The sequence below is a fragment of the Palaemon carinicauda genome, chromosome 22 (assembly GCF_036898095.1).
Source record: "Palaemon carinicauda isolate YSFRI2023 chromosome 22, ASM3689809v2, whole genome shotgun sequence".
NCBI lineage: Eukaryota > Metazoa > Arthropoda > Malacostraca > Decapoda > Palaemonidae > Palaemon > Palaemon carinicauda.
In genome coordinates, this window is record NC_090746.1 from 81,849,634 (window position 1) to 81,867,103 (window position 17,470).

The following is a 17,470-nucleotide window of genomic DNA, read 5'->3' on the forward strand; positions in this document are numbered from 1 at the left end:
GGCAGCCATCCCCTTGATCAGCTCCTCCGGAAACAGGCACTTGGAGAGAGGAGCAAACAACAACTCTGACTTCTGGCAAGGAGTGATACCAGCCGATAAGAAGGAGCAAAGATGTTCTCTCTTCTTGAGCACTCCCGACACGTACGAAGCCCCAAGTTCACCAGACCCATCCCGAATGGCTTTGTCCATGCTAGACATGATCAGCATGGCAGAGTCCCTCTCTGAAGGGGAAGTCTTCCTGCTTAAGGCTCCCAAACACCAATCGAGGAAGTTGAAGATCTCGAAGGCACGAAAGACTCCCTTCAACAGATGATCCATATCAGAAAAGGACCAGCAGATCTTCGATCGTCTCATAGCCAACCTGCGGGGAGAGTCAACCAGACTTGAGAAGTCACCCTGGGCAGAGGCAGGAACTCCCAAGCCGGGTTCCTCTCTCGTGGCATACCAGACGCTCGACTTGGAAGCAAGCTTGGTAGGCGGAAAGATGAAAGCAGTCTTTCCCAGTTGCTTCTTGGAATGCAACCACTCTCCCATAACCCTCAAAGCTCTCTTAGATGAACGTGCGAGAACAAGCTTGGTGAAGGCAGGAGCAGCAGACTGCATGCCCAGAGCAAACTCGGAGGGAGGAGAGCGAGGGGTTGCAGACACAAACTGCTCAGGATACAAGTCCCTGAACAAGGCAAGGACTTTACGAAAGTCTAAGGAGGGAGGCGTAGACTTGGGCCCTTCAAAGTCAGAGTGCGGTTCATCCAAATGAGCAGCTTCGTCATCCGATACTCCATCATCCGAAAGCTGAGTAGGAAGTGGCAAAGGCAGAGCAGAAAGCTGAACGGCTGAATCCGGCAGTACGGGTGCATGCGTAGCTGCGGATCCAACATCATGCCGCTGCTGGTCAGTCTGCGAGCTGGCAACAACAAAAGCAGAGTGCTGGTGCGTGGGAGGGGTTGCGGTGGGTTGCGGAGCATGCTGTATGGTATGCGGAGCATGCCGCATGGGTTGCGGAGAATGCCGCATGGGTTGCGGAGAATGCCGCATGGGTTGCGGAGAATGCCGCATGGGTTGCGGAGAATGCCGCATAGTGTTGGAACCCGGCAGCTCTACAGCACCTTCCCACTGCTGATGCGGTAGCTCACGCATGTCAACGGATGGTGCAGCAAGAACATGCGTCTGGCAGGGTGGACTGCGCATCGGTGGTGGAGCTCTCACAGGTGGAGTGTGGGAGCAGGCAGCCGCAGTATCTGCTGAGCGCACAACCTCGGCGGGTTGTAGGTTAACAGGTGCAGTGTTAACCTTCTCAGCATGATACTCCTGCATGAATGCCGCAAGCTGAGACTGCATAGTCTGCAGCATGGACCACTTAGGGTCTACCGTGGTTGGAGCAACAACAGACGGAGCAGTAGCCTGTTGTGGAACCACTCTACCTCTCTTGGGAGGTGTGCAGTCATCAGATGACTGCAGCGAGTCCGAACTGACCCAGTGGCTACACCTGGGCCGTTGGACTCGCTCGGAAGGGACCTTACGTTTGAGCGGTCGTGAAACCTTGGTCCATCGTTTCCTCCTGGAAACTTCTTCCACAGACGAGGAATGTAAGGGCTCATTCGTCTGTTTGTGGATGGGACGATCTTTGACAGATACGTCCGCAACCACTGAGGATACATCCGTGCGCCGATCAAGGCCTGCCGAACCCTTTGGTCCTTCGACATTGCTTCTCCCCTGGGCTTGGGAGCTTGCAAGAGGTCCCGGACTGGGAGGACGACTGGCACGCACAGATGTACCCTCATGCGCAACACTGACACTGACACTTTTCACATCACTAGCACTGATAACACTTCCCACTGCACTTTTCGCTTTCAGCTCTCTGACATCTGCCAAGAGCTGATTACGGTCATTAGCCAATGACTCCACTCTGTCACCGAGAGCCTGAATGGCACGCATCATATCCGCCATGGACGGCTGAGCACTAGTAGCAGGTTCGGGAGTCACCACCACAGGGGAAGGAAAAGGTTGAGGGGCATGGGGAGAGGAAAAATCCACAGAGCGAGAAGAACTCCTCCTGATTCTCTCCTTCTCTAGCCTACGTGCATTTTTAAGGAATTCATTAAAATCGAATTCCAAAAGCCCAGCGCATTCCCCACATCGATCTTCCAATTGACAGGATTTACCCCTACAATTGGAACAAACGGTGTGAGGATCTATAGAGGCCTTCGGAAGACGCCTAGCACAAGTCCTAACACTACACTGCCTGTACTTAGGGACTTGAGATTGGTCAGACATCTTGAATTTTAGAAGTAGTCAAGGGGGAATTCCAAAATCTAGCAAAGTTCGTTAACAATTAATCCAAATTAATTCCAAAAGCTTGCTAAGCTAATGATAAAGCTTCCTGAATAGCGAAGGCTAAACTCTAGAGTGAATACATCACCAAATCGTGAACAACAACTCCAGAATCAACAGCGTATCCAAGTAGGTCTTGCCGGCGGCACGACAGAGGAAAAATTGAGTTCTTGTTGACAAGAAGTACTTGAGTACCTACTCACAGATGGCGCTGTTGTGTACACCCCCACCTGGATAGCGATCGCTGGCGTATCCCGACCGTAGATTTCTGTCGGACAACGGAGTTGACAGCTACATGATCATCGGGTAAGATTAATATTGAAAATCATAAAGTTATGAATTTGAGTTCGCCAGCATTAACAAATCATGTAAGTACAGGATCACACGAATTTCATTGGCATATGCCCATGCCAACACCAACGAGAATACTGTACCTGAAATCATGAAGTCGTTCTTCTTTAAGACTTGTCTGATTGTGCTAGGCATTTTCATCTTGAATAGTGTCAGATGGCTGAACTTGTTAAGGGTTGAGATATCTATTACAAGTTTTGGTCTCAAGTCCCCGGAGGCCTTTTTAATTAAACACATATGGCTGAAGAAGCCCAGAGGCTCGTCTTGGACCTTTTTTAAAGCCCTTTTGCATTCATAGTCGGCAACTCCGACAAAGGAACAGGGGGAGAACCATGGTTGAGTGGGAATATTTGCTGGCCCTAGCATAGTCGAGGGCCTCTCATACCTTTTGCTGTGCGATTCTAATTTTGAGCCCTTCGTTGACGAACAGCTGAACAAAATCGGAGGGCTTTCAAGACTAAGATGGCGTGGTTCTGGAGTCATGTCTAATTGTCTCCAGTCTAGGGGGCTGATCAGCAAGCTTGCCTAGCATGTATGGTTATTGGATGTAGATGGCTTAAGGCGCTTAAAAGACACCATCCATTAAAGAAGCATATCCAGATTGGATTTTCTTCATTGAACAAAAATTTCACAATTTTTTACCCAGACAAAGTGAGGTTTGTGAACTACTACTTCTCTGCATCGGAGAGGTCCGAGGCTAATTATCCCACGGTATCAGACCAGAGGTCTAACCAGGAGGCTACGGTTTGTGTCAAAGGCCCCATACAACAATATGTTGACCAGCTAGTTTCTCAGCTGAAGACGGGGAAATGGTAGAGGAGAGGTACGAGTCCGGTGTCGTATAATACCGCTCATGCTTCGGAATACCTAGTAACAGAATTGTAGGTGCTCGGCCTACTTTCATGGAATCTTTCCGAGGCGATACCTGCATATTGCCTTATCGAATTCCTCCGTAGATAACTTTTATTTGTCTCGAACACTGGGGAGACTGCAAAATCGGTCTATAACCATTTTCCTGCCTATACAGCCATCTAGGGGTTTTGCCTAAGGCATTGACCCTCCTAAAAAGGGACAGGACCTATAGAAAAGAAGACTCGGCCTATGAGAAATCTGGACCGGCCTACCACACCCGTCTTACAATAAGTGGAGTCCTCACCGCGGCAAAGGCTGGTCCTCTTAGGAGAGGAATTGTACTACTTTTCATCTTCCTGCTCAAGCGTCGCACCCGTCAGGTGCCAGAAAGGGTAAGGGATTAAAACTTACCTCTAAAATGACAAATTCGAAGATAATTTGTATTTTTCCTAACCATACAAACCTTAGCTATTTACAAAGGGTTATTACTTTTAGCGTAGCTGAAATGGCGAGCCATTAGAATTTAACGAGGGTGTATTACCCCCGCGCTAGTTAGCGGGGGGGTAGGGGAGTGGTAGCTAGCTACCCCTCCTCCCCCTCACACACAGGTGAATACTCACTTTCACTTAGGGTAGGACTTGTCTTGGGGGACAGGGCTGGCGGGCAAATATGTGTAAATAGCTAAGGTTTGTATGGTTAGGAAAAATACAAATTATCTTCGAATTTGTCATTTGTTCCGTAACCGAAATACAAACCACGCTATTTACAAAGGGTGACTTATCCCTTAGGAAGGGTGGAAAGTCCCCAGCCATACTGGCTTTGGCTTTACCCGGGGACTCAGCATCCGAGTGAGTCGCACTCGAGAAAAGGAGTCCCTGCACCTCACAAGTTCCTTGCACCGCAAGGAACCATGTGGCCTACGTAAGCTTGTGTGTGAAGGAAGAAGTGTGACCCGTCTTAGGCAGTTGACCTGGAGTTCCAGAAGGAACTCTGGGTTAAGACGTTCCCAATACCACCTCGTCAGGGTATGGGGGACGCGACAGTATTGACTCAATACTCGGAACACAAGGAAGCATGGTTTACCTGCAGAGGTTCGAGGTCAGCTATGCAGAGACCAGGATGCTGCTTCCCCGTAGAGGGGATGATGAAGAAAGAAGTAAGGGCCAGACATACTTCTTTCGTTCATGCAGACTAAAACCTGATAACAATGCCCTCAACCTTCTGCTACCTGTCCAAAAAGGAGCCTGAGGTTAGACCAGCTGTTGTGTAGCCACCACAGAGCGATAGAAAACGTATCGAGACTCCTGTGGGTCACGCCCTGCAGGAAGCGGGCTGCGAAGGTCATCAGACGCTTCCAGACTCCAGCTTGTAGCACCTGCGTCACAGAGTAGTATTACTCGAAGGCGAGGGACGTTGCGATGTATCCAACATCGTGCTGTAGGGCGACGTGACGGGGGAGGGTCTGAAGACAGGTCGAGATGAATGTCCTTGAGTCCGGGCTGAAGAGGTATACTGGTGACTCTCCCCCCATGTCCTCCTTGTGTTCCCAAATCGGCTGCAACTGAGGCCAAACTGCAGCTGTTCCCAGCGCTAACCTCTCGATTCCTGTACTGGCAAGAAAGAGAAGGTCTTGGGACATCAGACACAGAATGGAGACTCAAAATCTTGAATGAATCGGACCGAAGGGTCGGGACCCACAGATTCTGAGTCTAGCCAACAACTCAGGAGCGAGCCTGAATGTTGCCTTCCCCTCTTCCTTAGAAAGGGGGGGAGTAGTAAGAGACCAAGAAGATTGCTTACACACTGGCCGTGGCCAGAGTGAGCAGAAGACCCAGGGCGGAATACAATCCGAGGCCTGTCGTAAAAGGGTCTTGAGAAGATCTCTTAAAGGACTAAAAGTCCGAGCCATGCTCCAAGTTGGAGGTCTTCCTCCGACTAGGGCAGGGACGATCGTAGCTTCGCATGAGCGAGGATAGATCCAGCGGGCAGGAAAAAGTTATTCCTTTAAGCCTGAAGGTCAGGGAAAGGCTGAGCGACAGGCTTCATTGCCAAGAGCGGAAAGGAGTTTCCTCCCGCCGAAAGGCAATAAGACCGTTATTGCTGGAGAAGAGGCCTCACGGGAAGAGGTATATCTCCCACGGCACCAACCACCGAAGACTCTTCACTTTGCCTGGGAGACCCCTGTGGATGACTATCGCAGATGACGCGACCTCCGTACCGCGACTGTAGCGGGTTGTCTCTTCTAGAGGAGGAAGCGTAGTGTCTCCAGGCATGAAGCCGAAGCGACGCCCCGGTTCGGGAGAGATGTCGCAGTGTGGTTGCTTGAGTAGTCTGCGCCGTGGGAGAAGCTCTCCCGGGAGTTCCGTCAGGGGAAGCAGAGGGTCCAGAAACCGTTCTGCACATAGTCCCAGTGGAGCTCTCCCATTGAAAGGTTGACAGACAACCTGGTTTTGTTGAGACCCATTGTCCGCAGACAAAAAGGAGGGAAGACGCAGGCGTCGAAGTTGTCCCACCATCACCGGAATGCATCTTGCCAGAGTCTCGGGGTCTGAGACTGGGGGGAAAACTAGCGGAAGCTTGAGGTTCCAAGCTGTCGCGATCAGGTCCCCCAGACCAGCACTTGCTGGTTACCCAAGGTCAAAGACCCCTAGGTACACTCTCTCTATGAGGCTCTGCTCGGATAGTCTGAGAGAAACATTCCCCTGCCTGGAATGAGAGAGCCGATGGTGGAATTGAGAGAATCTCAATCATCCCGATATCTCTACTGCAAGATGTGAAGGTGTGAAAATGCGTCCCCTGCTGGTTAGCATGAAGTCGACACGCAACGGGGCGACTTGGCAGGAGCGGTAGGATCTGAAGAGGGGCCAGACTAAGGCCCTTAAGCCTGCCTGAATGATGGAGAGGTATCCTTCAGGTCTTGACCATCGGCCTGGACCGGAACATGCCCCCCCCCCTTTCCTTTGACGAGTCCGAGAACCGCATCAAGAATGTGGGGAAAGGACGAGAATATCCACTACCATCAAGAGGCTCCATAGGTCAACACCCATTGTAGGTTTAATAGTTCCACTGGTCCCATAGGGCCAGGGAGTCCGGTTAAACATTGCCTGAAGCCACCGGAACTTGGATCGCCCCACATGGAACTTATCCTGAGGCGACCGTTCGGACTATAAACGGGTCAATGAGGAAAGAAGAACTAGGAAACGTTCCAAGGTAGGGCTGAAAACTCTGCTTGACTGAGAACAGGTACTGCGACTCTCCTCAGTCTTGCCACGGTGAACCGAAAGGAAGGCTCGGAGGATGTGGTAACAGAATCTGGCGTCCCCAGGTGGTCACCCATCCAAGTACCGACGTTGCTTAACCTCGCTGGACGGACGAGAAGCGGGGTTTCCAACGTGGTAAGGCGGTTGACTCAATATCATGGCCAGATACTCCAGATGTTGAGGCAGAGGAAGAGAAGGCTCCAAGCAAAATACCATGAGCCCACACTCATGGTCAGCATTCGGAAGCTTTTCCCGGCGCTTTAGAAGGTCGAAACCCGAGCCTACCGGAGTTGACCAGCCCTCCAAACAGCAGAGGAGGCGGAAGTCTGCACCTGAGCGGCCAAGAGGAAGGCAGGGAGAGTTCTCTGGGGAAACAAACCTGCTATGCCACGGCGGGATAGCCACACTGCATCATAAGCAGGAATACTTGCAGTTTAGGCTGAATTCGACGAGCACCCTGGAAGATGGATGGAATGGAAACTGAAAGTACCCGTCCTTCCGATCCAGGGTTAAAGGAGTCCTGTCGCCTCGTTACCAGTCTGATCGATTCTGCTGGTCTACGCTGGCCGAAGTTTGTTCGACAAACTTGATCAGGGCTGAGAGGTCGACTATGGACATCCCCTCTCTGATCCTTCCTTACAAGAAAGGATCGACTGAGGGGGCCGGGGGTGAAGCCGTCGATGATCCTAAGGAAGACCTTCGCCTAAGGTATGGATCATTCTGCCCAACCGGGCAACTCTGCTGATGCTATGGCATAGAGGTTCAGAGACACTGAATTCGCTGACAGAGACGGCAGGCGCGATATCCTTGGCTACTCACAGAGATTGTGCGGGAATGGGCATCGGGAAGCTGTCATTCGGATGAGTAACCTTAAGCATCCTCCCAGCGAAAAAACCTGCAATCCTAGAGTTCGTGAACTCCTTTTAGGACTATGCCCCCCCGGGGGAGTCTCCCGTGCCATCTGTTCCTGACAGGAGGAAACTGCAATTGGACACCTTGTCCCAGTTGTCGTAGCCGATAACTTAGGCCGACGTGGTTGAAAGAAAAGGGAGCTGGAGCCCTGCAGAGTCTGGAAGAAAGCGCCTTGGAGGAGTGAAACCGGAAGTCGATTTACTCTGCACAGCAGACGTCTAAGTCTCTGTCCTTGGGCAAAGACAAAACTCTTCTCAAGGATGGAAGGGTGTCTGAGGTCGTTGACCTCCACAGATGAGACACCCGAATGAAGCCTTCAGTCAGCGCGTCCAGATGGTACAACATCGAGCTTGTCCGCAAGTAGATACTTAACGACGAAAGGCCAAGGTGCCTGAGCTCGAGAGGAGGAAAGTACCCTTGATCTTCCTTGAACCAAACCTCGGGCCGTAACCGAGGAGGGAAAGAACCTGGTAAGCTCCCAGAGGAAGAGGTAAGCAGTCACCCCTTGTCCGATGGAGAAATCTTCAACGGAAAGCCCCCCCGCCAAAAATCCTTCCAGGGCGGGAGAAGGAGAGAGTACTCATGCAGGAGAGGGGACCCTCGAGACCGACCTCTTGGGAACCAACTTCGCCCTGGGGGAAGTCACCACGAAGTCCACTCCTCTCTTTCTCTTCAGCGTAGGAGAGACAGCCGCTGGTTTGTTACCCTGGCCGGTGAGTGCTGGTTTCATAAACCTCATTAACGCCCGTGCCAGCGGATCAAACCATGTCTGCTGCTCCAAGGACACAGAGTCCGAAATCCTCGCTAAGGTGAAAGGGATCGGGCGATCCTTTGGAGAGGACACGACGGTTCCTGCCTGAAAAGAAGGTGGGAAGAATGCTGTACTGACCTGTCTTCGTCCTGCACTACCAACCTGTGCTTGGATGGAGGTGATCCCGAGTGCCGCCTAGGAGCACGCGTCCCTGCTGCTACCACCGGCTGTGGAATTCGCCGCGAACTATGGTCGCGCGAGGGCGAACAGTCGCGCAAAGGCGAATGGTCGCGCGGGCACACAGGCGAGTGGTCGCGCGGGCGCGCAGGCGAGCGGTCGCGAGGGCGCGCAGGCGAGCGATCGCGCGGGCGAGCGATCGCGCGGGCGCGCAGGCGAGCGATCGCGCGGGCGCGCAGGCGAGCGATCGCGCGGGCGCGCAGGCGAGCGATCGCGCGCGCAGGCGAATGGGCGTGACGGCGAGGGATCGTGCTGCCGCGTAGGTGAAGAAGATCGCTGGCGGTAAGCGATGGCGAGCAGCATGTGTAGGTGAATGATCGCGTGATAGGGTGCGATGGTGATCAGCATCCGCAAGAGGGCGAGCGTTCAGGGTTGTGCGATGAGGAGCAGCATGCGTAAGCGGGCAATCGTGCAGGGTTGTGCGATGGCGAGCAGCATGTGTAGGTGAATGATCGCGTGAAAGGGTGCGATGGTGATCAGCATCCGCAAGAGGGCGATCGTTCAGGGTGGTGCGATGAGGAGCAGCATGCGTAAGCGGGCAATCGTTCAGGGTTGTGCGATGGCGAGCAGCATGCGCAGGTGAATGATCGCGTGAAAGGGTGCGATGGTGATCAGCATCCGCAAGAGGGCGATCGTTCAGGGTTGTGCGATGAGGAGCAGCATGCGTAAGCGGGCAATCGTTCAGGGTTGTGCGATGGCGAGCAGCATGCGCAGGTGAATAATCGCGTGAAAGGGTGCGATGGTGATCAGCATCCGGTCGTTCAGGGTTGTGCGATAACGATCAGCATCCGCAGTTGAGGGTCGCGCGATGGCGATCAGCATCCGCAGTTGAGGGTCGCGCGATGGCGATCAGCATCCGCAGTTGAGGGTCGCGCGATGGCGATCAGCATCTGCAGTTGAGGGTCGCGCGATGGCGATCAGCATCCGCAGTTGAGGGTCGCGCGATGGCGATCAGCATCTGCAGTTGAGGGTCGCGCGATGGCGATCAGCATCCGCAGTTGAGGGTCGCGCGATGGCGATCAGCATCTGCAGTTGAGGGTCGCGCGATGGCGATCAGCATCCGCAGTTGAGCTAGTAGCTGGCGAACCATGTTCCTTCAGAAGTGTTGGAGAACGTTGGCGTGCCAGCTGTAACACACGTGGGCGATCCGGAGATCGCTGGCGAGCTGATGATCGCTGACGAGCTGACGATCGCTGGCGAGCTGATGATCGCTGACGAGCTGATGATCGCTGACGAGCAGAAGGCTACGCGTGGAAGCCTGTGCAAAGAAGAAGAGTCCTTGACCCCGACCTGAACCGAAGTTCTAGATCGCGAGGGCGAACGTGGGCGCACAGGGCACGTAACAGGAACCGCAGGGAAGATCATCTTGAAAGCGCTGACGAACAGGAGAGCGCTGACGAACAGAAGGGCGCGCAGGGAAACCCTGACACGCAAGGGAAGAACCCCCGTGGGGGCAACCCTTAGCCCCGAAGGGATCGTTGTCCGCCGGGAGACTGATGTCCGTCGGAAGACCGCTGTCCGTCGGGAAGACCGTTGTCCGTCGGGAAGACCGTTGCCCGTCGGAAGACGAGATTAGACTGCTGTCCATCTGCACCAAGACGGAAGATCGAGAAAAAGAAGTTGTAGGCTGCAAACGGAGATTCAAAAAGGCGCCTCAAGCACCCTTATAGGGAGATGAGAGGCCCTTACGACGAGGCGGACGGAGGGCCTTACGGCGAGGGAGGCCAACAGCAACAGCAACAGAAGAAACCTCCGAAGAGGAGTCTCTATGAGTGTATTCTCTCGCGAACGAAAGAGAAACACTTCGTGGAAGAGACTGGTCAGCCAGTGACCTAAAAGGGGCAATCCTCCGAAGAGGAGCTCCTGCAGTTGCCCAGCCCCTTGAGCGAAACTGCAGGTGCGACCGCTCAGCACCAAGAGCATAGTCGCACGAAAAAAAGGCAAGAGAAGAACCCCCCAAAAGAGGAAAAGCTCAAGCCTGGACAGGAAAAAACTTCCCTCGGAAGGAAAGTTATCCGCCCAAGGAGGCAAGCCTCCTGACTGTTCTAAAATGAACTGGAGAGCTGTCCGTCGACACGGGAGTAGTACCAGTAGGAGACACGCCCCTGACGACAATACAAGGGGGGAGGCAGCAACAGCCGAATCCCCAGGACTCAACCAGACAGCTCACACCGTTGCTATATTACAGAAACGAACTAGATCGGTAACTGTAAAAAAATAAAAACAAATAATATTATTACACATTCATTCCCCCGGGAAGGCTCCGAAGAGGAATCCCGAGGAAAAGGAACAAGAATTACACAACAGGCACGTGCCCTCACAACCACTTACACTCGCGGAAGGAGAGCTGTAACCAAAACAGAATTATAACAATTATAATTATGTAACTATGTAATTATGTAATTTAAAAATGAATGAACACTAAAGAAAAAAACGAAAACCCCGAAAGGAATCGTTCTACAAGCTGAAAAATTAACAACTACAATTAGATTCATAAACTAATTGAAACAAAATGTACGGCGTAGCAACCCCACCCACACGGGAAGGAAGCTACAAGGGCGTAGTAAAACATAGTAAAAGGGTGAACGACCTCAAGAGAGAGAGAGAGAGAAAGACCGAAGTCAAACTCGATCGCAACCCATAAAATTAGGCCGTGGTGGCCTAACTGCCGAGGCCTCCACGTAGATATCGTACACTACACACACACATCTGAAAGGAAACTTACTTATTTCTATACTCAAATATATATACAAACATGAAAACATGTTTACATATATATTGAGTAAAAGAAAAGTAAGCGATTAAGTAAAGACAAAACAGACAATGGCTGCCAAGCGAGGACCAAGACAGAGACGTCTGTCACAGTCCGAGCCAAAAGTGAAAGTGAGTATTCACCTGTGTGTGAGGGGGAGGAGGGGTAGCTAGCTACCACTCCCCTACCCCCCCGCTAACTAGCGCGGGGGTAATACACCCTCGTTAAATTCTAATGGCTCGCCATTTCAGCTACGCTAAAAGTAATAACCCTTTGTAAATAGCGTGGTTTGTATTTCGGTTACGGAACAACTCCCCTTTTAGGGAACTAAGGATAATCAGGATTTTTCCTACAAAAAGCCTAGGGGAGCCAGCCTACCTCTAAGCCTCCTTTTTGCAGTATTTGCTCTTCCCTCTTTTGGATCTCTTCAAAAAGGGTGAACAAGAGTTCTCTGTCACTTCTGAGTGGCCAACACCTTTAAGAGATGCTGGATCTGAAGGTGGTTGTCTAGATGAAAAATTATCCAATGATGATTCTGTGTTCTCAAAGGCCTACCATAGACAACCCTGATTGGTGACAATTTGTAATATTTAACATACGAGATGCGTCTTGGCGATCTTGATCATCTATCCACCTGCAGGCAGGGATCTCACGCCAAAGCCCAGTCAATCTCACCAGAGCATTATCCCTGCATTCAGCAAGTTATTAGACTGTGCTCAAGGATTGCAGAATTGATGTGCTTGAGCGTGTGTTTATCTGTCCTATGTATATCCAATAGTAAAGGGGATGACGCAACAAGAGCAGATGCTCACAAGGCCCCGGTGAGTGAGGCTGCGTGCGAATAGATAGGAGAGCACCAGCAAGTGACTGCTCTAAGTTAGATACATTAGTGCAAATAGATAGGAGAGCACCAGCATGTGATTGTTCTAGTTAGATGCATAAGTGCAAATAGATAGAACACCAGCATGTGACTGCTTAAGTTGAATACACAAGTGCAAACAGATAGGTACACCACTTGATAAGAACCAAAAAATAAAAAATGAGAGAACTAGTGTAGGGGCTCCTATAGGAAAGCACAAGCAGGGAGGTGAGAGGGTATGCGATTGATCAAGAGCTTAGCAATTAAGGCTGCTCCTTGCGATCGCGCACGTGTAATGGCGCTTTCTTGGGAGCACTCAAATACCTAGTATCACTAATGGGAGTGGTAGCTGGTGAGATAGAGCTTCCGTAAGAGTCCAAGATTGCCAACAGATACGGGATCGTGTACATAAGGAGAGATTCCAATAGATGCTCGCAATAGTGGTGTTCCCTTATGTGATCGCAATCACTAACAGTTGAGGAGAAAGCAAAGTACAGGTAGCATGCATTCTTGCCATCTCTTTCTTCATCATCAAAGAAGGATTGGGCAACATTATCTTTCCCATGGGGAGAGAAATGGTAGGAGTGACTTATATGAGATGCCTATCAACCGGCCTTAATGGACTAATCATCTAATAGGAGAAATGGACTGACAATGGGCCTGTTATCTTCCGACAAGTAGTGTGTACAGTCAGCTGACTATGTGTCTGAGACCGAGGGAACTTGAGGTATGGAGGGATAAGGCGAGTGCTAAAGTTATGTCTGCTAGTGTGAGAGGTCACTGTTGTGTGTCACAGGGTTGATAATGTTAAGAGTGCTATTGTGAGCACAGACTGTTGCATGCACGTATCAGAAGCGCACTGGGCACAGACAATGTCTGGCAAGCAGGGTTTCCAATCTAGTCAGAAAAGGTTGTGCGAGCAAAGCAGTGCATTTATCGGCAATTGATGATTCAGATTCCAAACCCCCTGCATGCTCGGAGATATATTGCTCGCAAGCATCAAACAGAAGGATATAGTCTCTGTCCTCGCTTCGGGAAGGCAAACTTGTTTCTCTCCTAATACTGTCTTCTTCCGAGCTCGTAGAGGGTGGACAATCAAGAGGTCTGACTCAGAGGCCAAATATTAGCATGCCACTTAAAGTTTATTCCCCTGCATGGGATTAATGTAAGTCAAAAGGCATAGCACAGCATCATCAATGGGAACAAGTGTCCATGAGTTAGAAGAAGAAAATTTTAAAACCCAAGTTTGTAAAGACGCTGAAAGCATGTTAGTGCCATTCGGTGAGAAAAATCAAAATGACTATTCAGTGTACCAACAGAGGGGGCGGGGCCTCCGCTATGCCGGCTGCTAACCACTGGCTATTACGGACACCTCGTCATAAGTTTTAACTGTTGAGTTCCAGCTGCACTTGAATAAACTCTTATAGGCTAATAAAGAACTAAGTTTTGTATTCCTGTAGGAACAATTAAAAATCAGTGAGATCCTTCATGCAGATGCTGCATTCATAACGTTAAAATGACCTTGAGTCAATTACACTAAACAAGGACAATCACAAATGATCTGCAAGGTAGTATTTAGAACACATTCAATAACATCGATCATATAATGCTTGTCAACACTGATGATAAGCTACAGGAAAGGCAACTTAAGTGATGAGAATGAGGCCGATTTGGTGTACATTGCCTTTCTTCAATATCCTAGCTAGTACAGTTATAAAGTATTGGCTCTCCATTCACATGGACGGCATATTGAGTCCTACATTGGTTTATGAGTTTAAGCTGTTTATTAGGGAGGTTACCGCTGTGATTGAAATTAACATTCTATAAACCTATACTGTAATGTACAGCAACTAACCCATAGTTTCCACCTGCTGCCCACCTGAATAACAAACAATTGAGTACAGTACAGTGTAAGAAGTGGAAATGTGATTAAATTATATTATTCCAAGGACTAATAATTTCCTAACAGGTAGGTTGGGAAGCTAACCCAAGGAAATTTCTTATTTCCTTCAGCTTTTCAAATAGGTCAAGAAAAGTTCCTGTAGAGATAGATCAAAGTCCCCTTCTCCTCTCATGGATAGAGGATCTCAAGAAACTGAAACAGAATCAATAAAGAAATCACATTGTTCTTGAAGTAAAAGACACACCAAATGTGAGAATAATACGGTACAATGATGATGAATGCATAGTCTTAGTATATGGAATGTAAAAAGTATGCATTAAAAACTTTATCCTTTTATAAACAAAATATAAAGAAAAAGTAGCAACATACTAAAGCAATTTGCACCCTTAAAACAATCACAAGTGAGAAGATGAATTAGAATTTAGTTGAACCACTGTGGATAACTATAAAGGAACAACCAAGAGACTATGAGGAAACATTTAAAGACCACTGACCGTTCCATTAACATGCGCTAGTTGCCTGTAACATCAAAGTTCCCGAGAGAAAAAAAGAACCAGTCAAGACAGTGCAAATTACAAAGCATGATTGGGAGGCAGAATAAGATGTGACCTAGAGATGGCAGCTGATGATGAACCCAAAGGAACACCACTAAAAATAATGAAGTGCCAACAAAAATTTGCGAGAGCAAATAATAAGCAGGATGATTGTAGATAGATAAAGCCTGACTGACATCATATCTAACCAGATATTAAGAGCAATGACAAACTCCCCAAAGCCCCACAAAGATGAAAAAGCAGCATAATAAGAAAGAGCCTGGACCCAGACTGGGCTGTACCTGGCAGAAGTAACAAGGGATCTCGTAAGACAGCTAAGTCAAAGGTGTATGAGTAAATGAGAGAGAGAAAGAAGGATTCAAATATTTAAACGAGAAAAGATAAACCAAGATGACATCAGATTGAAAAATTAAACTAACCCATTTCTTTAATGGTTGCAGCCCAAGCGCAACACTCAACTGCAAGATAAAAAAATGCAAAACAGAAACCTAATCAGCCCTAAAGTAAAACATTCATGAATAATACCTTCTGTTTCTTAAGCAAACATTTCCATATATCAATCCACAATAAAGATAATAGTTTCAAGAACAACAAATTGAAAAAATCCTAGCTGACTACTTTAAATCTACAATTCCACCCTCTAAAACCCTGCTTTTTTGAGTAAATGATGTTGCTCAACTGATGATAATACTATCAAAACAAAACAAAAACACTTGAAAATTATAGTAACGATTTCTCAACAATGTTTACCATCTGCCATTGTTATGGGATGAGATTCAATCTTTGCTGGAACTAAAATAGGACTGGTTTTCATGATTAACCTGAGAAAAGGGTCTAGAGGCATCACCTTCTTTACAAATGCCTCTATTGCCTTTATGGAATCCTGATGATGGGATCGTAACACATGCTGTGTGTCCCTTTCTAAGAACTTTTTCCCATTTTCCACAAAGCTTAATTGAGGGTGCAAAGCCCCTCTACCACCATATGGATACTAATGACGACAACAAATGGAAAGGGATGCCACAGAGTTGAGAGATTAATATAAGACGAAGTTGAATACTGTACAATAAAAGTTTCCAGAAACAAATAAGGATAATGATATCAACCATAATTTTTGGAAAGCTCAAAGGAATATAAAGAAAAAAACTGTTCTCTGGCTGGAAGTAAACAATGGGAATTCATGAGATAGGATAATATACCAAACTTTTGTTAATAAATTAATACACCAACACAAAAGATTTGCTAATAGTTGCTTGTCCTAAAATGTAGCAAAGCTTATATTGGGTTGCCCACCCAATGAATGGCTTGGTAATATACCTAAATTAAGATTCTAAGAGCAGATAATACTTCAATGTAATTTTGTCAGCACAGTAGGCCCAATCATAGTTTTCCTCTTGGCATCCAAGATGCTAACCATCCTAACTCCTAATCCGGATTCTATAGGTTCTACTCTGCTACTAAAAACCTAACTCCATACTGTCTAAAGAGCCTCCGCTAGATGAAACAGTAAATGTAGCCTATACAAACTCCATATAGCCCGGCCACCAGAAAACTTTTACTGTAGGCTATAAGCTATGATTATTCATTAGTTTTAATTAAACTAAAATAAAATTGTAGATCAAATATGTTCAAATTGCAGATTTTAATTATTACCAGTACCAGTTTTAATGATCAAAATGACTTAAAACATTCAATATACAGTACACTATAATGTTAGCAAAGCAGTTACCAAAGCACAAAAAATGTTAAATCAATTAAAATCTCCCAGCAAATAATTTAACAATTTCATTTTAAAAACATAGAATACAGAACTTTATCACAAAAAGCTTATAAGGCTTCCTATATGTATTCGTAACTTTCTTCTGATCTTATATCAGCAATAATATTTCCTGTGCAAGTGTCCACATCCTAACCTAGGTTATGTTAGGTGAGGGGGTCTAACTTGCCAGTGCCCTAGACATGGACCTTCCGCATTAGGTTTGTTTAGAACGAATCTCAGTAATTGTCCTGGCTAAAGTTTTGTTCAAATGAATATTAAAAGATTTTTGCTCAAGAGAAATTAACATTTTCTAATTAGTTGTCAGATTTGTGCATATCTGCCCTTACAGACTATTGCAATACATTTTTGGGACATCACCACCCCAAAAACACGATCTCCATCAGGGTTTTATTTAACCGTTTTGTACAAAGGGTTAGGGAAATACAAAATAAAATAAAAAGATCTGCACCCAAATATATTGGATTGAATCGAATATAATCCCAAATAAAATGCATAAGACAAAACTGAAGGTAAATTATTATAAAAACTAATTCAGAAATTTTCCAAGAAATTACTGTATCATACTATTACCTTGCTAATTAATTATACGCAGTCGATATTCTATCCTTACGTTACACCGATTTGTTGAGTTTTCATGTCCAGCAGATTTATTAATTTTTTTGTATTAAAATTACGCTCATAACGCCACAATCAGGCCTGTCTCGGGCATTGACCGACATACCAGGTACAATATAGCCTACATACTAGGGCATGGAGAAACAGATAATATAGCACCAGTAGCTGATTAAATTCCTTTTTATTCAATACTCAACCAATTAAGTTGATGGACTACAACTATTAAACACGAATTACAAATCTAGATCAGTATGTAGTACCGTGGCCTTATCAGAGAAGTATTAGGCCTGGGCTAGGTTGCAACCCATAAATA

At 47.7% G+C, this 17,470-nt stretch overlaps 1 protein-coding gene across 1 annotated transcript in view; it reads right to left on the reverse strand.

Annotated features, from left to right (window-relative positions):
• rl (Mitogen-activated protein kinase rl) overlaps positions 1 to 17,470 on the reverse strand; it is a 95,287-nt gene that overhangs the window by 77,028 nt on the left and 789 nt on the right. The window lies entirely within an intron of this gene.